The following is a 23,073-nucleotide window of genomic DNA, read 5'->3' as shown; positions in this document are numbered from 1 at the left end:
AAAATCGCCCCCAGCATAGTGCTGAAGTGCTGTGTGCTATTCCTAAATACCAGAAGGCTGTGGTGTGTCTTTCAGAGAAAGCATGTGTGTTAGATAAGCCTCATTCAGGTATGGGTTTGTATTGCTGTTGGCCTTGAGTTCAGTGTTAATGAATCAAGAGTATATACTAAATAAGATGTCTTTAAACAAAAACACATATAAAACAAGGTTACTTATTGATTGCTTAATGAAAATGTGGCCAAGGCTTGCAGGAATCTAACTCTGTATTTCCCTGAGAGCAATGATCCAGTATTGGCTAATCCACCGTTTGCAGTGATGTTGTAAAACATGACTGGCATGAATAACAAGAATCAACTGCATACATTTTTTCTTCAATAAGTGGTATTTCAACTATGTAGCTATTATTCATAAGAATGGTTAAGCTTACTTTACAAAAGAAAATATGCAATTTTATGTCTTTTCAGAACATATAGTTAATCTGCAATTAAATGGATTCAGGTATGTAGGTATTTAAAAGTTGAAGTTCCAGGGCTTAATTGGTAGCTCTACCACCCACGTTTCAAAGGCTATGACTTTATGTAATTCTCTAACCTCTGAGTTTTTACTCTTATCAATATAAATAATTGCCCAAAGACCCAAAGAACTAGTGTGGAAGAAAATATTTTCTGAATTCTAAAAAACAGAACAAATACATTTTATCCTTTGATTATATTAGTTTCATCTAGTGAGACAAATTAAACTTATTTAATAAATGCTACTACTTTAACCTTTTCACTCACCTTTTAAAGAACATTGACAACAACTACAAACTGGCCATCAACGTACATGAGAAATGTAAAAAATAGAAGGCTCCTACACTCAAAAAAGCTTGTATTTTAGGTGGAGAAATTTGCCATTCATATATTTTTTAAAAATAGTAATAGAAGGCAGTAAATGATAAACTCACCAAAAAAAGCAATTTCCACCAGGACACTTAGAAGGGTGAAACCATTTAATGTTAAAAACAAAACAAAACTTCCTTCAAAGAAACAATGTGAGGCACAGTTTACTTGTAGCCAGTCTAATTATGTCCTATGCCTGGATTTTTTTCTTTGGGAATAAACCACACAAAAACAGAAGAAAAATAAGAGAAAAAGTTTATATTTTTAATATTTTATTTTCTCTGATTTTCAAAATTATTTACAACACAAAAAGAAAAATATGCATAAGAAACATTCTTTTGCAATAATGATTTTTACCTAGATATGAAGCACAATGTTTTGAAGTAACGTTTGTTCTGAAATACAATTTTAGAATTCATCAAATGCATTTTTTCCTGCCAAAAAAAAAAATGTAGGTTTTTCTAGACTTCTTGTGATTTAATTATGTTTGCTAGTTGTGACATGATCTCTATACTAATTACTAACTACTGTAATTATACAAATCATGCCTATACACACTAATTTACTTAAGATAATATTTAAACAAAAATCCTGCCTGCAACAGGAGAGGATGAGGTGCCGAAATCTATTAAATGAAAGGAGTCAAAAACCACAGAGGCATTATGAGTTGTACAAGGGAGTTGAAGAGGAGGTGAGACAGGCACTTTTCACTTGCGCTGAGTAGCAATTCTTATCTCTACAGCACTTTCCTATCCCTTAATCACATGTGTGAAATCTACAAAAGTTGGGGTTCAAATAAAAAGGAATTACATTACTGGAAGATGTAGCAATCCAGCCCGGATACTAGTTCTTTGTAATTAGATTCGATGTGCCTGTTGGATCCTCTCTAACACATTTTTAATGTTGCTAAGCACGTCAATAAATCAGCAACTAGTCACTATAGGAGGCTTCTAAAAAACACCAGTCCTTACTCTATATATTAATCAGAAGAGAGGAAAAGAAAGAATGTATTAAACTCTGATTAAATATTTTACCTTCTATATTCCATTTAATTATCATAACAATCTGCCAGGATTATAGTTATATTTTTCCTATTTGAGAAAAAGTACACAGGTTTTGATCAATAGTTTTTCCTAGGTTTACACACTTAATAAGCAGTAAAATTGGTATTAGAACCCTGATTCAAATACCTGCTCCCTTTCTACTTTACGTTTCATCAACTGTACCTGTTTCCTTTAGGCACAAGCACATAGGCCCTGCCACCTGAACACGGCATGCCTATAAAACAAGTCTGATGGAAAGTTCCTTTTCTCTGTTATGAGAGTTGATCAGTGTTTGCTCTATTATTTTTTCCTTTGCTTCTGGATCTTGCCTGCCTGGTCCTCTAATTGCCCGCTGGGATCTGGGTCCCTGGCTCTTCGTGCTCCTGTTGTGCCATTCTGTTCCCAATCTTTGCTCTTCTGGTTGGTGCTGGAGAGAGATCAGGCCAATCAGTAGTCCCCTTGATAAAACATGCCCAACCTTGGGGTTGGAGATAAAACATGTAAATTTAAGTATTAAAAAATTATGTATTAAATTTATACTACTGCTCCCAAATACTAAAATTTACTTTTTCTAGAAGCCAAAGAGAATTCAACAGATTGTTTTGTTTGGTGGTTGACATCAAACAGGGAGACGAGTGTTTTTAAAGGAATTGAGGTTAGAAATTGAAGAGCAAATAGGAGAATATGGAGAATTGTGGAATATGGGTTAAGTCGACCCCTTAGAGATTAAAAAAAAATCATCTTCTCCTATCCCCTCTCATCTTATATAAAGCTTGTACTTATATTTTAAGAATCAATTCAAGTTTCCCTTCCCCTAAGAAGCCCTCCCTGACATGCCAATTTTGATCATTACTACTCCTAAATATTTTTATGGTATCTTTGCATTAATTACAGCATTTTTTATATAGTTAGCATCTTAAGGAAATAGACTCTGCCTTTTAAATTTTGTGTCCCCAGTACCAAACACCTATTTTCCATTACTTTGCTTAATAAACGTGTTCCTGGAACTAAAAAGATATTTACCACTTAAAATATAACAGTCAATCTGGTTGTATACTTTCCATTTTAGGTTGTATGTATATTCTAAATTTTATCTTTTGACTATTCAATGTAAAGACAGGATATTCATGGATGTTATTGCTGTGGTGTCTATAAGTAAATTGAGACTAGTAAACTATGACAGTTCTTGTAGCAATTGGTCAAGGAAAGGCTAAAGAGACCTTTGTGTGTAAATGTGTGTCTATTCTTTGTATAAAATAGCTCCTGAACACTGACTTTGAGGTCATAAAAGTGGTTTTTGTCCTCATATTTCAAGCTTTATATTTATTCCAATAAAATTATTAGAAATACATGATGTTTATTGGAGCAATAAATGAAACATGAAAATCCATTTTTAAAGGGAATGGACTTATTGATAAAAAACATAGGGAAAAAATAAAATAAAATGGCCAGATTTCTTATTTTAGACTACATAGAATTCATATGAATATGAGTCAAGATCATGACTTAGTAATACTGCTTTTATTATTATTACTGAGTTTTACATCACAACTTAAGAAATGTAGACATTTTAATAAATTGGGCATTCAAAGAGTTATCTGACATATGAGGAATGGAATTCAAAGGAACATAGGAAAGTAATTTAATATGCAGTTCTTAGCATATGATAATATAAAAACTGAGGGTAATGGATGTTTTTCTTCTTAACAAAGGAAGGGCAGCCAATGATACCAATACTAAGGAAGCAATTATAGTGTATCTAAGACCTTTCCTCCAAGAAATACAAGTCTTATGTATTCTTCAAATAGGGTAGTGCCTAAATAATTTTCTTATTTAATTATGCCTCATACTTGTTTTAATTTGCCAAGCATTTTAAAATGTCTACTCTCTTTTCATTCACATAGTAACTCTGATACGGAGAAGTTTTATTTTGTCACCACCTCTTTATGGAAGCCAAAAGCAAGCATTTCAAGGTAGTGTAAATGGGAATGGCAAATACTACCTTATCCCACAACCAAGAATCCTAAACTATTTGAGGAAACCAACAATATAAAAGAAAGGCACAAATTCGATAAAAAGAACTAACATTTGAGAAATAGACTTACTAGAGCAAAGTAATACTTTAAATTGCAATTATTATCATATGTAAGCTGCAGTGACTTAAAATTTTTCCAGGAAAAAACAAATTCTCATAATCTATGATTAATATAAAAATTGCATACAGTAGTGAGCTAAATTGTTGAATAGAGGACTACTCCAGAAGATAATGAAAAAAAAAAAAAAACAGATAAAGCATGAAGGAGATATTCAGAAGTCCTAAGACATATTTTAAAATATGTTATGGAAATGTGAAGTGGTAAAATAAAGGACCAAATGATCTTTTAAAAATGGAATAAAATTACCTCGAGCTGCAGAATAATAGAGTTACTAAATTGAAAAGGCTACCAAGTATCAAGTGGCAGAAATTTTAAACACACAGATACACACACATACAGATACACACACCCTTAGACAAATTATGGCAATATTTCTGAACCCTCAAAATTAAAAAAGAAAGAAGTTTTATGGGAATTAAATGACATGCAAAACGGACTTCTTATTGGCAGTATTTGCTGCAAGATGATTGTAGAAATATATCCACAGAATGCTAAACACACTTGATCTTGAACATAAAATCCTATGAAAATTAAATTACTATTTAAGTGAAAGGACATGTAGGAATTCATATTTTATCAGAAAAGTACCCACTCTGTAAGAATTATAAGATAATATACTCAAAAGCGAAAGAATTCAGAACAAAGATATCAGTAAAACTTACATTAAATAGGAAGAGTGTGATCTTTTAAAAATGTATATACAAAAGCCCATAACTTAATCCCAGAATTATTTTATTAAATAGAAGATGATGAATTAGGAAATGAGAAAAGACAGTGGAAAATAGAAGCTAGCTTTTTTAGATTTTAATTTTCTTGTTTTATTTATATTATGTATGACAAAAAATCTAAAACTATTAAAATCTATATCTTCTTCTGTCTTACAAACCATTACAGGTTGAAGAATGAAAAAAAAATTGAAAAGTCCAAACAAAGGCAGAAAAGAAGAGAGTAATATGAAGACATGGCAAATTGAAAAATAATATAGACAGCAGAAATAATTACAAATATTTTATTAACTAAAAGAGGTCTGAATTCACATGTAAATGGCAGAGCCTCATAGGTTGTGTAAAATCTATTTATACGAAATAGAATTTAAAAAACTATCAATAATGACATGGACATATATAAATACTAGAAAAATGTTAACAAAGAGAAATTAAGTATAAAAATATTAGTATCAACTATACCATAATTAGTACAAACCATTAGAAAGAAAAACAACTTATATCAATAAAGATATGAGAGGGTTGTCAGGGTAGGTATAATGCAGCAAATATTTATTTTGTTCAAGTGACCCAGTCCAACTGATATTTACTGGTAAGCCCTCACATGATAATTCGGGTGTCCCAACTCCTTACATATTTGTTCCTTTCATCTTCTAGAACCTCCTTCCAGAGTCTTTTTACTTCTCTACATTCTTATGAGTAAGAGGAAGAGCAAAATGAGCATGTTGGCCTTTTTTTGAGTCCAGATCTAGAAGAGTATATATCACTTCAGTGTCTGTTCTTTTGGCCAGAGGCAGTATAAAGACTCAAACTGCAAGGGACAGGGAGATATGTAGTCAATCTCTGTTCTCAGTAAGAGCTAACAAGATTAAAGAGCATCCACTCAGTCTCCAAAATGTATAATAGTATCATAATCTTTATACATCTATCAACATAACTTCAAAACATATGAAGTAAATTAATAAAAAATATTTGTAAAATAACTAATCATTCCATAATTATAGTGGGATACTTTTGACTTATAGATTCTGTGAATAAAATTATACATATAACATTTTACATTATTGATCTCCAGAATTTTCCAGGAGCAGTATAAAGTATATAAAACTCAATTTTAATGAGTTGAAAGGATACAAATTAAGCAATAAATTCACTAGTTTTCTAACTCAGCTTCATATCATACATACATATGTGTGTATTTATATACACATATGTATACATTTACTTATGTATAAGTTTATATATGTGCATATATACGTATATACATACAGCTTATATTGCATTGTTTCAAAATACAAAAATAAATATTATATATATTTTTATATATATGTTCTGTCTCTACTGATATATTTATTAGAATCTTAAAGTTCCATGAAAACACCGTAAAAGCTATTTATAAATTCTGTTTAAGTTAGTTACAACTCCAATCCAATCAAGTTTATATTTAATATTTTTGGGTTTCTAGTACCTGGCATAGTACTAGAAACATAGTGGATTGAACTTAGTGGATGGTACTTGAACATAGTGGATTTGGGAATAGCTTATTTGTGAAATGTTATATGAGAAGAGCCAAAAATAGGAGATATTTTTTAAAAAGAAAGGAAACTCTTCATTTCACCTCTCTCTCTAACCACATGTATCCCTACTAGAATACCTTGCCCTCAATTCTTAAAATACATTGGCCTTATTTCATCTGACATGAGTTAAAGCTCTCTTTCAACAAGTGGGAATATCAATGTCAATATCAACTCTGGGAGTGAGTCAATTTGTATGTTAATTGCTAACACAGAGACCATGAACTGTTAATTTAAAAAAGATGAAATGCTTGTCTGAAGGATTCTGCCTGTCTTCTTTATTCTAAATTTGTGCACAATTATTTCCTAATGTCACGTTGAACCTGCTGACAGAGAGATGACATTTTCTTTCTAGTCAACAACTGGCCTTCTCCCATACATGGCAAAATATTAAATAATTTAAATAGTCACATTGATAATTCATTAAGCTGACCTCTAGCAAAATGTGGATTTCTGGCATTTAGTCTGCTTTCTTGTACCTCTATGCATAGGTTTTCCCATGATTTATTTGTTCTACATTGACTTCTACTTTCCAATCTTCTTGTCACCAATTTTACTCTCTCTGATCAGTCTTTTCTGTCACTCTCTCTGCAGTCTCATTTCAGTATGCCTCATAAAAAATATATTAGTTATCACCCTAAAAGACTCAGCTTCTGTTTCTGTGCCTAGCTACATGCAGACTGCTCTAACAGGCATTGTCTGCTCTGTTTGCTGGAGTTTACCAGGTTCCAGGATTATTATTCAAGGTGGCTTCTCTGGGCCCCCGTGATCCCCTGGCCTTGTGTTAATGGATTTTTCTCCTAACGATGCAAATAACGGCTGCCTAAATTTCTGTTTTAATTGTCTCAAAATGAGGCAATCTGGCATCCTTGCAGAGCCATAAATAATTCTCTGAAACCACTTACAGAAATGCTCTGTCACGATGGTTTTCAGGGCTTGACGGTGAAAAATGTGCAGTGCCAAGTAGTCACCATAAAACAGATCACACCTGTAGAAGGGGGTTTGCTGAAGGAAGTTTCTCCCCAGTGCTACCCCTTACTGTAGGTGCAAAACCCACCTTCATGGGTTACTATAATTCTGGCAGTGATAGGACTCAAACACACTATCTAGAGACTCTTCTCAAGACAAAAAGTTTGGGTAATGTGTCAAAACGAAAGTGAGGCTGCAGTAGGATTAATCTTGTTTATGTCTTCTATTTTCCACCAAATTGGGGAAAGCTTTTATTCATTCACTATTTGAATTCATTCTTCAAAACTATCCCAGTCCTGACTTTAAGCAGTTTAATAATTTATGCTTGGAATTAGGAGAGTGGTAAAGAGTTCTTGACTAAGAATTCAATTTTATTGTCACATATTAAATATAATGTAGTTGACCCATTATGGAAAACTAAATCTAACTGTAAAAACAAGGATAGGAATGTAAATCAAGCCTCAGTCTTCATAATTGGTACTTGTATTTATTATTATGTTATTATGTACTCAGATACGTAGTCTCTGAGGCATGGTAAGTATTCAGTATCTATTAAATACATGAATTAATGAATATGACTTTTAATATCATCTTTAATTCCCCTGACAAAAACATTGTATATAATTTCGTAGGCATTCACCTAAATAAAAATTTAGCATTCATCTAGAAGTTAAATTTTTGCAATCTTAGCCATATGGAAAGGAGTCAAGAACCTCACATACCACATGTGAGAATATTACACAGTTCTTGATATTCACAAGTGGGTAACTCCAACATCAAAAATATCAAATAGCCTTCTGTTTAAGAGATGAGAAAGATGAGAAACATAGCTGATTAGCATTTTAGAGTGTGGGTAAACTGGGAACAAAGTTTCTGTCATATATATGATTTTCTATCACGATATAACTTGATAAATAAGGAAATTTTTCGTTAAAAAGACTTTGGTGAATAGGACATCCTAAAGCAGGAGAAGGTAGGTAGAATATGTGTCATGATTTGTCATTCTCAAAGTGTAGATGGTGACTGGATTATTTAGGGAGTGGAGCACAGAGAGGGCTAATCAGTAAAGATAGAAATTAGCTGATTAAACAGTCTCAGATGAAGAAGAGAAAAGCACATCATAAAAACATAGAGCTTAGAGATACTCAGTTGTCCTGTTCAGCCTTATTTCTTCAAAGAGCTTTATTTAAAGCACTTACAGAAGAAAAGTTTCTTCCTTAACTTGATGATCTCTAAGGGAAAAAGTAACATTTGAACAACTTACCTTAGTAACCTACATTATTTCTTAACTGTCTCTACTCTCAAAAAGCACTTTTTAATATCTAATCTAAAATCTTGCCAAGTGCCAAACTGATAAAATATTCATGTAAATATTTAAATGCTTACCAGCCTATTTTTCAACTTTTTATTGTTCACTACTCAATGTTTACAAAGTTCTCCAGGACACATATTTTTTTCCTGCATTCTCTGCATCAACTAATAAGAATTTCTGAGTGTCTTAGAAACAGTATTTGAATCTAGAGTCAGCTAAATATGGAAACAAATCAATCAAAAAATAATAATTAATTTTCACTTCAGATCTGGATAAACTAAAAGGAATTGAATTTATGTGTGTGCCTCAAACACCTGAAAAACTGGGTAAGATACTAGAAACAATGTTTCTCAGATATCGGGCAAGAGGTAGCACAGGAGCAAGATCCCCAGGGAAGAAAAGCAGATGAAGTGAGCTCTATGATTGCCTCTGCTTCCTGCCTAGAGGCACTTTCTAGGCTACAGTGCAGGGAGAGGGAACACCTACAAAGAACCTGGTAGTCACTAGTAGGAGCAGAGATCAGAATTGGGGCTGGGGGTCATGGTGGCTATAGTTTGTGGCACAATAATGGAGAAGAGGTAGTTGCACAGAGAGAAGGGTACAGAGACCCACAGACAGGTCCCCCTGACTGCCTAGATCAGTACCAATCAATGCACATGTTAAAGGAAGCTATACAAGCCTGAGGGAAGACCTACCAGAAAGTAGTAGGCTAGTAGGCTAAACAATTCCCAAAACTCACACATAGCTGCAAGTAGTTTATATTGCCACCAGCCAAAGTTGAAAAATCTCAATAAATAAGGTATCAGATAGAATTCTCAGAAAATATCACTTCAGTAATGCAGCTAAATTAGCCCTAAATTAAAGACTCCCCTGCACTGACCTAAGAAAGCTTAAAAACAAGCCTCGAAAGTATTAAACAAATTCCAAGTAATTTAACTACTTTTCAGAAAATGCTTAACACTATTTAAAGGAATGTAATACTACCAAGAACCCAAAAATGTAACATTCATACTCTCTGGCATCCAAATTACCAGTCATGCTAAGTAGCAGAAAAAATATGACCCGTAACCAGGAAAAAATTTAATCTACACAGTCACAAAAATTACATGGATGATATAATTTTTAATTTTTAAATTATAAGAATTAACCAAAAAAATTTTAAAACATAAATCCAGAAAAAAAAATGTATTCTGTGTGTTCAGAAAGGTGGAGGAATACATGAACCTGATAAGAAAAATGAATGATACAAAAAGAGACAAATGAAAGTTCTAGAGAAAATTCAATACTGGAAGTAAAAATAAATACGGATGAGATGAACAGCAATTAGATATTAAAGAAGAAATCAGCAGAATTAAAGACCTAGCATTAGAAACTAGCCAAATAAAGTACTGAGAGAAGAAAGATTAAAAACAAAAGTTAAAAAAAAAAATCCAAAGTAAAAAACCCTGGAGAATCACTGACCTGAGGAAAAATATCAGTGCACTATAATAGTCATATTTTTTCCTCCAGGAAAGGAGAGAAAGGGATGCGGAGAGAAAAATACATATTAGAAGAAAAATAAATGGCTGAATCTATTCAAACTTTGATGAAAACTATAAACCCAGAGATCCTAGAAATCTAAGAACCCAAAACAGAAAAAAGAGAAAGAAAGAAAGAAAGAAAACTACACCAAGCATGTTAAAACGAAACTGCTAAAAATGTGATAAAGAGAAATCTAAAAGTAGCCTGACCCAAAATAAATAAATAAATACATAAGTACAAAGGAAGAAAGATTAAAGTGATAGCAGCCTTCTTGTCAAAATATATGCAAGCCAGAAGAAAACGGAGTGAAATCTTTAAAGTACTGAAAGAACTAACTGCCAACCTAGGATTCTAAAGCCAGCAAAAATATATTTTCATAAATGAGAGCAAAATAAAGACTTTTCAGGCAAATAAAAGGTAAGAGAATTTATCACCAGCAGACCTACAAGATATGTTTAAGAGGTTATCTGGCAGAATAAAAATTTGGAATACCAGAAATGGTAAATACAGGATTAACTGCAAAAGACATTTTTTACTTTTAAAATTTTATTAAAAATATAACTCCCTGTTTATGGTAAAAAACAAAACAATGTATTTTAATGTTTATAACATATATAGAATTAAAATATATGGCAATAAAAATGCAGAGGATGGAGGGAGGAAATAATGTACTGTGGTAAGGTGTTTAGAATATATGCGAAAAGATGTAATTATTTCACCATAGGCTGTCATAAACTAACACATATGTGTAAACCCTAGATCAATCCATTAAAAAGGTAAAATAAAACTATAGCTAATAAGCCAATAGTGGAGATAAAATAGAAACCTAAATATTTAATTGAAAAGAAGGTGAGGAAAAGACTAAAAGCAGATGGGACACATAGAAAACAAATAACAAGATGATAGAGTTTTAAAAAACTGTATCCATAATTCCATTAAATATTCTTATCAGCACTATTCATTAAAGGTATAATGCAGGACACATATATTTTAAATGTTCCAGTAGTGACATTAAAAACAAAAAGAAACAGATATAATTAATATTATATAACCCTACATACACAAAATATATGTAAACAATGTAAAAATTATGAAGTATTTTACATTCTTTTATTTGTACTAAATCTTTAAACCCCAGAGTATATCCTACACGTATAGCACGTCATAACATCAAGCGCTCACTAGTCACATGTGGCTATTGGCTATCATATAAACACTACAGTTCTAGTCCCTGATTGTGGTGGCAGTTACGTGACTTAGTACATTTGTCAAAACTTATCAAATTGTACACTCAAAATTTCTGTTTCACATTGATCCAGCTATGCAGACCTCAGTCAAATCACAATACATTAAGAGAGTATTGCTATCGTTCTTGAAATTTCTCTCCTGAACTTTCCAGTCAATCCCAAACCCAGTTCTCAACACCCACAGAAATAAGCACTCTTTTGAGTTCTGTAACTGTGGATTAGTTTTGCCTGTCTTTAACCTTCATATATAAGAAATTGTACCTTATTTGCCTTGTTTTATTTGCCATGATATTTGGGAGATCATGTGCATCAATAATTTATCCCTTTTTTTTTTCTTTTATCACTGAGTAGTATTCATTGTGTGAATACAATTTAGGTAACCAGTTTTCTATTGATGAACATCTGGGATGATTTCAGGTTTTGGCTGTTATGGATAAATTCACTATGAACATTCTTTCACACATCTTTTTAGGGACATGTAAAAATATTTACCTTAAAACCTTAATTACTATGTCATAAGGTAGGTGCATGTTTATGTTGATTAGAAAATGCCAAACAGTTTTACAAAATGGTAGTACCATTTTATTAATATACTCTCACCAGCAACGTACAAGAATCACATTTGCTTCATATCCTTGGTAATATTTAATATGGTCAGTCTTTTTAAATTTTAGGCATTCCAATAGGTACATAGTGGTATCTTTTTGTGATTTTAATCTGTATTTATTTAATAAATGGTCATATTGAGCACCTTTCCGTATGCCTATTAACTATTTGGATATTTTTTCTGTAAAGTGTCTGCTTAATTCTTTTCCCCATTTTAATTTTGGGGTGTCAATACATGTTATTGATCTGGAGAAGTCCTTTATTCTCTCTTTGATCATCAAAATTTCTCTGTCTTATTGCTTATCTTTATAGGAGAGCATCTCAGATTTGGCCTTCACATTACTTGTCTGATTATTTACTGTTTTAATTTTTACCTTCCTAATATTAGTAATAATAAAAACATTGATTCTTTTTTATTTTACTTTAATAACCTTGGTTCATCCAGCTCACTTTCTCTCAGTTACATTTCACTGTACACTCAACTATTTCATCATGTCACCTTTCATCTCTTATTTGATAAAATAGATAATTAACTAAACATATATTGAAAAAAACAGGCAAGTTCTAATTTTTGTATGGTTTTTAATAACAAAATACAATTCAAAATGATGGGTTTTTTCCATCTTGCGCCAATATAACTTAATTTAGCAAAATCTTTTTCAATGCCATATACTTTTATTCTCATTTTAGGTTGATTAATGCTTCTCAAAACCTGTGTGGCTAATCTTTATTTTTTCTTTTCGATCGCCTACATTTCAGACTTTAAGCTGAAGGACACGTCAACAGAAACAACTGCAAATCAAACTTTTCTGGTCTGACGACAAACCTGCCAGAATAAGGAAAGAGCTCCTATTTCCAAGGGCTGACGATATGACCATAAAAAGAATTTATTTTTTTGGATCTTCCTTTGCTAGACACGGTGCTTGAAAGGCTGCAACACAGAGAGTACACTACTCTCTTGGCTTGTATCTGTATTTGCACTTTTTCTTTCTGACTTAACTTCTCAATCTACAATTTCCCTCTATTATTCTGCCTCTGATATTTTTGCATTATTAAGACATAAGGGAACCAATTTGCCACAAAGCATAAAATGAGAGGCTATTCATCTGGCTGCCTCAGAAAGCACATCATGGTCAAAAGGTAAAGTGGCTTCTGCCTGCTTACTACATCAAATGGCTTCTGTAATATTTATCACATCATATTATATCTAGCTTTTTAAAAAAATGACTGCCATCTGAACCCAGACCTCATTTATAGAACATTATAACTATCAGAGCACTTTTCGCTAAGCTTTGTATTAAGCATTTCACAAGCAGTATTTCTTTTCATTCTCAAGGTAACATTTGCAGTAAATACTATGATTGCCTCCATTTTACAGATGAGAAAACTGCTGATTAAAGGTGCTAAGTGCATTGCCTACAATCATACAGCAAGGTGAAAATAAATGAAAGTAAAAGTCTCAATAGGTCTCTCCAAATGGTATGAAAAGTATATTGGTCAAATCTCTCCCATTTGTCTTCATCATTTTCTTGCAGACCCAACTCAATATTCATGTTGTTCAAGAATGATTGTCTGAGTAATACTTCCTCGTGGTGATTATTTTTCATCTCTTCAGCGCAGATTCTGATGAGGACAATAAGTTATCATGGACAGAGATGTCATGGTGACACAGACAGAACTCAAATTTTTTCTGTTCTTCTACAACTCTAATTTTTAAAATTAGTAAAACTATTTAATACTATCACTTATGATGTGTTTTAAAATTCCAAGTAATGATGTAAACTCATATATAATTAACTATCCTTAAATACTCAAAAATAAAAGCTAATAAAAAATACTCTGTGAAGTGAATTTTCTTCTGCTTTTTAAAATTGCTCATAGCGTCTTAATAATATAAGTGTATAAAATGAACTTCTTTGTCAAAAACACTATATTGGCACAGTAGGGAAAACATGCACCTTTCAATTTTAGAACAATTTACAAGTGAAATGTAATTGTTTTTACTGAACTAGACAGATTAACAAAAAATTTAGCTTAAAAGGACTGTGCTGAAATCTTAGAACTATGTATTTCTTATGTTGCTACATTTTTTTTGGTAAAGACATAATGATAAGGGCACAAATAAATAATTCCAGAGATATTCTGATTAAGGTTTGTGTAGAAGAAGGAATTTAATTTATTCAACTATTGAATAGAAGCCACTCTGTTTTAATGAACACTGTAATGTTCTCTAATACCAGAAGTTTTATAGCTTCAAATACCTTTAATGTCAAGTGGTTGCTCATTTATATTCAAGACATGACCTACTTGGCAGTTTCTAAAGCTTTTCCATAAAAAATTTGGGATTCTGTCAGATGATATAACCTACTAAATGTGAACATTACAGAGTTCATCAATTGCCTACTAATACCATAGACCAAGAGTTGACGAACTTTCTGTAAAGGGCCAGATAGTAAATAGTTTGGCTTTTGTGGGCCACGCAATTTCCGTCACAACTTAAGGAAGTCCTGGCTTTGCATGATAGTGAGGAACCATAAAAATGCAAAGTAATCTTAATTATTAATGGATAAAAATGATTGCTCTGTAGACTTCAAATTTTTTGTCAAAACATTACATAGTACTGATCAGTGGTAAGTGTATAGGAAAATGGAAAAGTGAAAAAACTAATTTATTTAGTACAATGTGACTTCAGACATTCGAAATATTGGCAATTAAAATGTCTTATTTCTTTGTAAAACCCTTATTCTTGCTGTGATATCGTACTATAGTTTTGTGAGATGTCACTACCAGGGATAATCAGGTAAGGGGTACATGGGATCTCCCTACATTATTTCTCAAGAACTGCATGTGAATTCACAATGATCTCAAAAAAAGAAAAAAAAAAGATTGATTAAAAACTTACTGGAGTAGTTTGAATAATGCTTTGCTTTCTACTCCTTGTTGTGTAACTAAATATATGGAATGAAGAACATTTCTGTGTCTTTGTGAATAGTAATATTTTTTTCTAAGTTTGATTCAGCTTTTACCATTTCATCATTTGTGATTTCAACATTATGAAATATCTCCAAGAGTTCCTTTACTGTGAAGATTTTCCTGGCATCACTTCCTCTGAAACATCGTTACCTTTTTATCACAACCACTTTACTTATTATGTCCACATAGGTTCTCCTTCAACAAATTTTTCTGACTGTACCTCTAAAGTCCCCCTAATAGCCACGGTGTCAATGTTTCCATAGTCAGCTCTGGCTACTCTAACTCCATTTATGCTATACTCAAACTTCACTTCCAGTATTACCACTTTATTTTTTTTTCTTTTTTCTTTTCTATGTCTAGTTGAGGTAAAGAAATCACTTTCTATTTTGTTCTTGCACAGATCTTTTTGGTGTCTCGATTATCCGTTTTTGTAAAAGGTCACATGAGTTTATTTCTAGGAAACAAAGAGACAACGCAACTACATAGTTACTGTCTGTGTGTGAACTGAAGAGCTGATGCTTAATGATCATTATTGATGGGGTCACTGACTGGGATGTGAATCTGTTATTTGCATAGTGATTTGTGGACTAAAGAGCTGGCAGCAAAGTTTGTGCTTTAAGCAATTACAGTTAATATAGCATGGAACTGATATTTGATCCATGTTCTTGAGTGGTTTCTGTTATCTAACTGTGCTATCTTAAATTTGTACATATTAGAACCACACCAAGCAAAGCTGCATATACTCAACCCTGCCATTGCAGTGAAAGCAGCCATAGATGATATGTACACATTTGGGCACTGCTGTGTTCCAGTAAAACTTCATTTACAAAAGCATGCAGCTGGCCAGGTCTGGAGTAAGGGCAATAGCTTATCCATTCCTTCTCTAGGGTCTGCTGAATTATATGGCTTGAACATCAAGGCTGCTTACCACATAGTTTGCAAGATAGCCTAGACCTGCTACAAAGTCCTTTCTTGCATAGCCATTTACCTAGAGCTGGCTTTTGCATCACCAACTAAATGTGTAAAAGCAGTATTCCCAAGTATGGAAGATGCTGTCTTCATAACCTGTACATTATGAGTGGTATATTTTGGCATGTCCCAGCCCACTGCACCCCAAAATACTTCTCTAATATGAGTAGTTCTTAAAACTTCATAGGTTTTAAACTCCGACCTATTGGATGATATAATTTTTACCAAAATTTCTAATATGCAACTTCTTCTTACTCATGTCCAATTAACACAATGCCAACCATACAGAGATATTCTATAGAATATTCCTAGGATCCTTTGGACTATAGTATGACTGAGAGAAGGAGAATTAATCTACTCTGGGGCAAGACCATAAATATAACTTCTGTTCATTCCATAGAATGCCAACTGCCTCTGATTCACATCAATCTCTGCCATTCCTCCTGGGACATAACTATTGGTTTTGATTTACTATTATACTTTGAACAAATTGGTGAAGGGACAGTTCCAGGAACTTCTGTTTGTTTGTTTGTTTTTTTTCACTTTTCCCATTATGGTAACTCTTACCTCTAATGGGTAAGGCAGTTTTAGCACATGGCCTCAAAATTCTTACACTCACCTCTCTCCTTTAAGTCCTGGTGGTCTGTGACTGACTTGACAAGAGGAATGCAGTAAGAAGTAGTGATGCTATGTGAATTTCAAAGCTAGCTTAAAAGAGCTTGTCCAGTGTCTACCTGCTCCCTGTCAGATGATTGCTCTGGCTGATACCAGCTCCCATGTAAGAAGTTCAAATATCCTGAGAATACCATGATAGAGTATTAGCATGGACTTCTGTAGATAACAGCTTCAGTTAAGTTCTCAGCCAATAGCCAGCATCGACTGCTACCCAGGTGAGTGAGTCATCTTGGATGTCCCATACAGCTGAGTCTTCAGATCCTTGTAAATTCTGGAAACTAGTCACCTATCGAATGTATGTTTTGATATCAGGATGAAACTGACCTCATATGATGAGTTGGGGAGAATTCCCTTTTTCAATATCTCAGAACAGTTTCAGGAGAAATGGTATTCCTCTTTGTATGTTTCATATAATTCAGCTGTGAATCCATCTGGTACTGAACTTTTTGTTGTTTTATTATTGATTTAATCTTGTTATTCATTATTGGTCTGTTTAGGAGTTCTATGTATTCTTGGTTCAATCTTAGGAGATTGTATGTTTCCAGGAATTTATCCAATTCTAGGATTTCTAGTTTTTGAACACATAGTTGCTCATAACAGGCTCTGATAATCTTTTGCATTTCTGTGGGATCACTTGGAATGTCTCCTTTTTCATTACTGAATCTATTTATTTGGTTTTTCTTTCTTTTTTTCTTAGTTTATCTAGCTAGTGGTTTATCAATATTGCTTATCTTTTTAAACAACTTTTTGTTTCATTGATCCTTTGTCCAATTTTTATAATCTCTTCCATTTAGTTCTGCTCTAATATTTGTCATTTCTTTTCTTGCTAGCTTTGGGTTTGGTTTGCTCTTGCTGTCTAGTTCCTAGAGGTATGAGGTTAGGTTGTTAATTTGTGATCTTTGTACTTTGTTGATGTAGGCATTTAATGCTATAAACTTTTCTCTTAGCACTCCTTTTTATGTATCCCACATATTTTAGTGTGTTGTGTTTTCATTTTCATTCATTCCAAATTTTTTTAAAATTTCCATCTTAATTCTTTATTGATCCAGTAATGCCTCAGGACCATGTTGTTTAATTTCCATGTATTTTCATAGTTTCTGAAGTTCATCTTTGTAATGATTTCTAGCATTATTCCACTGTGGTCTCAGAAGATATGATTTCCATTTTTAAAAATTTGTTAAGACTTGTTTTGTGGCCTAACATGGCTCATCTAGGAGAATGTTCCATGTGCTGGTAAGAAGAATGTATACACTGTAGTGTTGGGTAGAATGTTCTGTAAATTTCTATATAAGTCCATTTGCTCTAATGTCCAATTTAAGTCCCATGTTTCTTCTTTGACTTTCTATCTTCATGACCTATGTAGTGCTGTGAGTGGGGTGTTGGAGTCCTCCACTATTATTGTATTACTTTCTATTTCTTTCATTAGGTATAGTAATATTTATTTTGTGACTCTGGCAGCTCAGATGTCAGGTGCATATATATATTTAGGATTATTATATCCTCTTGATGAATTGATCCTTTTATCATTGAATAATGACCTTCTTTGTAATTTTTATAGTATTTTTGATTTAAAGTCTGTTTTATCTGATATGCGTATACCTACTCCTGCTTGCTTTGCATGGAAGATTTTTTTCGATGCTTTTACTTTCGGTCTATGTGTGTCTTTATGGTTAAGGTGAGTTTCTTGTAAGCAGCTTCATAGTTAGATGATTTTTTTTAATCCATTCTGCCAATCCATAACTTTTAATGAAGCATTTAACCCATTTATGTTCAATATTACTATTGATATGTGAATATCATATTATTGTTTTCTAATTACTTTACACGTTCCTTGTTTCTATCTTTTTCTCTGTCTTTGCGGCTTGATGAAATATACTCATATTGCAATTTTATTTCTTTTTCTTGCTTCTTTGTGTGATTATTTTATAAGGCCTGCTAGATTTATATTTTCATATATTTTAATGATGGTGAATACCTTTCATTTCTATGTTTAAGGCCTCTTTTATCATTTCCTCTAGGGCTGGTCTAGTGGTGATGAACTCCCTCAGTGTTTGCTTGTCTGGGAAAGAATTTATTTCTCATTCATTCATGAACTTTATTTTATCAGAATAAAAAATTTTGGATGACAATTTTTTTTCTTTCAGCAGTTTGAAAATACCATCCCATTTTCTTCTGGCCTGTAAGGCTTCTGCTGAAAATTCTGCTGTTAGACTGACGGAGTTTCCTTTAAGGGTGACTAGATGCTTTTCTCTTTCTAATTTAAAAATTCTGTCCTTCACTTTGACTTTAGATATTCTGAATATAGTATGTTGTGGTGAGGCCCTTTTTGCAATGCATTTTCCTAAGGATCATTGAGCCTCCTATATATCGATGTCTAATTCTCTTGCTGCTTCAGTCCATCTAGTTTATTCCCAAGAACATCCCATTTTATTAACAATCATCACAGCAATGGTTGGTCTGGTCCCTGGTTTTCATGATTCCACTCTGGCCTTGAGACATATTTCAATAATTTCACTTATTCTTTCCATGACAATTAAGCCCCATGACCTGGTCTCTATAAATTTGGCATTCTATAATCCTCATTAAAATCAGGGAGCCCATTCTATCACATCATCTTCTAGATTCATTTCTAGCCTACAGAGGATAGCCATAACAGATATGTACAACAATACTTGTGCACCCCTCACCAACACATTCTTTACTGCTTTGCTGAAGCTCAGGGCCTCCCACAGAACATAGATGTCCAGTGGGTTTCACAGATTTATTGAGTATATTCACTCCAATTATCCATATTTGCTAGCATTTGACATTTATCTCACTCTTTTCCAGGAGATTTCTGTACTTCTCTTTATTTAGTGAGTTTAATCATTTTTTCCAAGCTTTTACAAGCTACCTTAGTAGGGCGTTAGTACCATCTCTCAAGGTTCTTGTCAGAGTGTTAAATTCTGTATAAAAGAAGAATATTCCATATTAAGAAACTCTCTCTGATAGAAGTTTATAGTATGCTGACCTTGAGCCAGCATCCTCAGATCAATCCCATAAATATTTTCCTGGGTCTTATTTGTAATCTTGGCTAGGACCTACAGCCAAATGGCACTTAGTCATATTTTCCCTGTAGCAGGCCTAACACTGTCCTAGCCAACTTATCTTAAGGTTTCACCCTAGTTAAGAATCTTCTGGCATGGAGCAGAAGTAGGGTTATCTCTTGAAGAAGGCATGCATTGTCTTGCAAACAGAGAGATCTACATCATCTTTAAGACTGAATAAAATGCTAGTGTTTAAACGGGGAGGAGTGGGCCACTTCTGAAAGCCCAGCAAAATCAAAGTGATCTCAAGAGTCAAGATTCTAGAGACCATTGACACAGATATCAATATCTCTAATGCCATGGTCCCACTTTTTCTCAGTTAAAGCCCAGACCATAGCAGAGATCACTTGCTAGGATTCCCTACCCTTCTAAGAGTCCCTTTCTATATGGCAAGTGGGTATTTGTGACTATCATAATAAGGAAAAATAATAATCAACCACATTCTACCTTAAAATAACCATCAAGCATATTCTATCTTTCTTTGTATTTTTCAATGCATTGATAGTATCCAGCAAGGGTCATCTAATTCCATACATTCTAATGTCTACTTCAGTTTTATTTTTTTAATGTATTAGACATTGCACTACCCAGTGTGTTATTTTCCATTGTTCACTAACAGTAAAGGTTCAATAATTGCATGGCTTTAGCATACCAAGGCTTATTAGTACTCTATCTATTATCAGTAATAGAAGCCATAATGCCAGCCAGCCAGTGGGTAATCCAGCTCTAATATCCCATTTTATAGTTTGCGCTTTAGGATCACTCTTTGTGTAAATTGACTTAGTTAGGGTTCTCAGGAACAGTATGTGAGATAGAAATTTGCATACAGGAGTTGTATGAGGGAAGGCACATTGGAACAACAGCTGTAGGGAAGTGAGAGGAGCAGGACTGGACAGAGGGAGAAGCTGAACTGCAACACAGATGGAACAGAGGCCTCTGCCAGCCCCACAGGCATCTATGGAATGAGTTGGCCTTTCAGAATGATCCCAGATTAGCACAATGGGGCCAGGCCTTGGAGAATTGCAGGTATTGCTCATTGGATGTGAGTTGGCCCCAGGATGGGGCAAACATGGAGTGAGACAGTAACTTAGGCTGAGAATAATTTCCAAAGTGAAACAGTTGGGAACCATCTATAACCAACACAACTGACTACTGGAGGAATGGATGTTTCAGTCCTGAAAGAGGGATATGAGAGGCATACTGCAAGATGCATTATGGTTGCTAAGATGTAAAGAAAGATGTTCAATAATACCCATATTCACTGGGGGATCTGTTCTCATCAAGGAATCTCAAGCCATAAATGACTCTATGTCAAAGATCCCTTCACCAAAGTATACAGCCTGGTGATGTGACAGAGGGAAAGTATGTAGCAAAGAGAGTACAGACAGCCTGATTAACTGAACTAGAGAGAGGAGACATATACCTGCAGTGATTCTCAATTAGTGAGTCAAGCCACTAACATTTTGACGTTTGTGATTCATAGCACAAATTTTGTACTTAGAGGACAGTATTTTGAAGAAATGGGAAGGCACGAACAAGAGTTGTCTGCAAGAAGTAATAAGGCTCCTATACAGCAACACAGAATAGTGTAGAAATTAGAAGAGAAATAATTGAACTAGGACATTTCAGAGAAAAAAAATGTTGCCAGACAAGAGTTTTATAGAAATGCAGGTCTTAGATTTCCTCCTTAAGAGCTCTCATCACATACTTTGTGAAACAGAAATCAGAGCCTCACAGAAGGGCATATCCAAAGGAATTTGGAGACAGTTCTTCAGCCCTAGAGTTTGGACTCAGTCATTATCAACATAACGATCTCCAAATTAGAAAATGCCTATACAATGTTTATAGTTAGCAACCTTGGCAAGGCTACCTTTGCCAATTATGACAGCTAATATTCTATGGTCCAGAATAGACAAAATCAAGTAAGCATTCTAAGTAAATATAGCTTTCTAAGTGAATCTTAGCCTCAATTCTGTCTAGATTGGCTACCTATAAAACCATTGCCCCAATGACAAGGATTTCAATAGAATTTAACCTCGAAAAATTAAAAACTTAATTAGGTGTGAAATTTTTAAAAATAAACTACATTAAGCAAATCAGAAATATGTTTGGAAGATAAAAGTTTATTAAACTTTTTGTTGGAAGAAACTGGGAGAGAGGGAACACTGGACTCTTTCTACTTCTCTAGACTATAAGCAATTTGAGGAAAAGATATGACTATATTATATCAACTTCTGTAGCCCCATTAATGTACAGTTTCCACATTCATGGATATTTGTTTAGTGAAACGAACACATACTTCAATAATATTTCAATGTAATTGTCTTACACATTTCTAAAGACTTGTGCTTCCGGCTTTCTTAATTCTAAAACTTGCTCTGCCTTTAACATTTGGCTTTAGGTTTGGCATAGCCCTCTCTTCCCTTTTTGTGACCTGTCTCATTCTGCTCTGGCCATTTAATGTCATTTCCTATCCCCTAGTGTCTGAGATAGGTCTTCCTTCAATGTTTGCTTTCTGTCCTAAGTTCAGCTGAGGCTTTTCGCCATACAACATTGACCTCCAGACCTACCCAGTGGAAACCTTTTCTTCTGTACTGATTGAAGGCAGACAGAAAAGAATTTCCACCCTGTCAGCTCTTTGTTATCCTTCACGAATTTCTATTGCTTATAACTTTAACTGTCCAAATTTAAAGCTATGTTTTCAGACTTCAAAATTCAAAAAAATGTAAGTAAGCATCCAGTGTTACTTAACTAGAGTAAAATGTTTGTGAAAGAATATCGACTTCCAATGATATAAATATGAAACAATGTTATTTATGCACATACTGCTATGTGGCTAGTCTTTTAATATCTTGAAGTTTTCAAGACATGTCTAGTCATTTCTCAATAACTAGAAGGGGTTTTTTTTTTTTTTCAGTATCTAAGATGCTATTCTGATTATTTTAAAACTCCCACGTTAAACTAGATTAAAATTTTTTCCTCCTTCCCACCAGCCTAGGTTAAATCTCTTGTGATTTTAGTTTTAGTGTTCTGAAGGGGGATGGAGAGAGGGAAGTGCAGACAGGATCCTTATTTACACCCTCCCTTCTTTCCTTTCCTAGTGCCAATTATTCTGATTGGAAGCCAGTGAAAGTGTTCCTTGACTTGTCTGAATGAAGGGGCAATCCTGATAGGTTGATTATTGTTGTTTCTCTTAATGACTAAAACTGGCTACTCTTGCCTTCTATGTACCAGGTACCTAACTGATGGCTTTCTTGGGGGACACACAGATAGGTTATTAAGCCCCTCCAAGAAGGGATTCTATAGCACATTTCCTAATGTCAGAAATAAGGCTCT

At 33.6% G+C, this 23,073-nt stretch overlaps 1 long non-coding RNA gene across 1 annotated transcript in view; it reads right to left on the bottom strand.

The window, feature by feature from the left end:
• Nucleotides 1-1,322: 1,322 nt before the first annotated feature.
• The window catches only part of LOC138386557 (uncharacterized), a 35,455-nt gene continuing 13,704 nt past the window's right edge, over nt 1,323-23,073 (bottom strand). The window contains exon 3 of the long non-coding RNA XR_011233888.1: nt 1,323-2,402. This is a non-coding gene — a long non-coding RNA (uncharacterized lncRNA). The remainder of the gene's footprint in view (nt 2,403-23,073) is intronic.

The sequence above is a fragment of the Eulemur rufifrons genome, chromosome 1 (assembly GCF_041146395.1).
Source record: "Eulemur rufifrons isolate Redbay chromosome 1, OSU_ERuf_1, whole genome shotgun sequence".
In the NCBI taxonomy this organism is placed as follows: Eukaryota; Metazoa; Chordata; class Mammalia; order Primates; family Lemuridae; genus Eulemur; species Eulemur rufifrons.
This window is presented reverse-complemented; position numbering and strand designations above follow the sequence as displayed.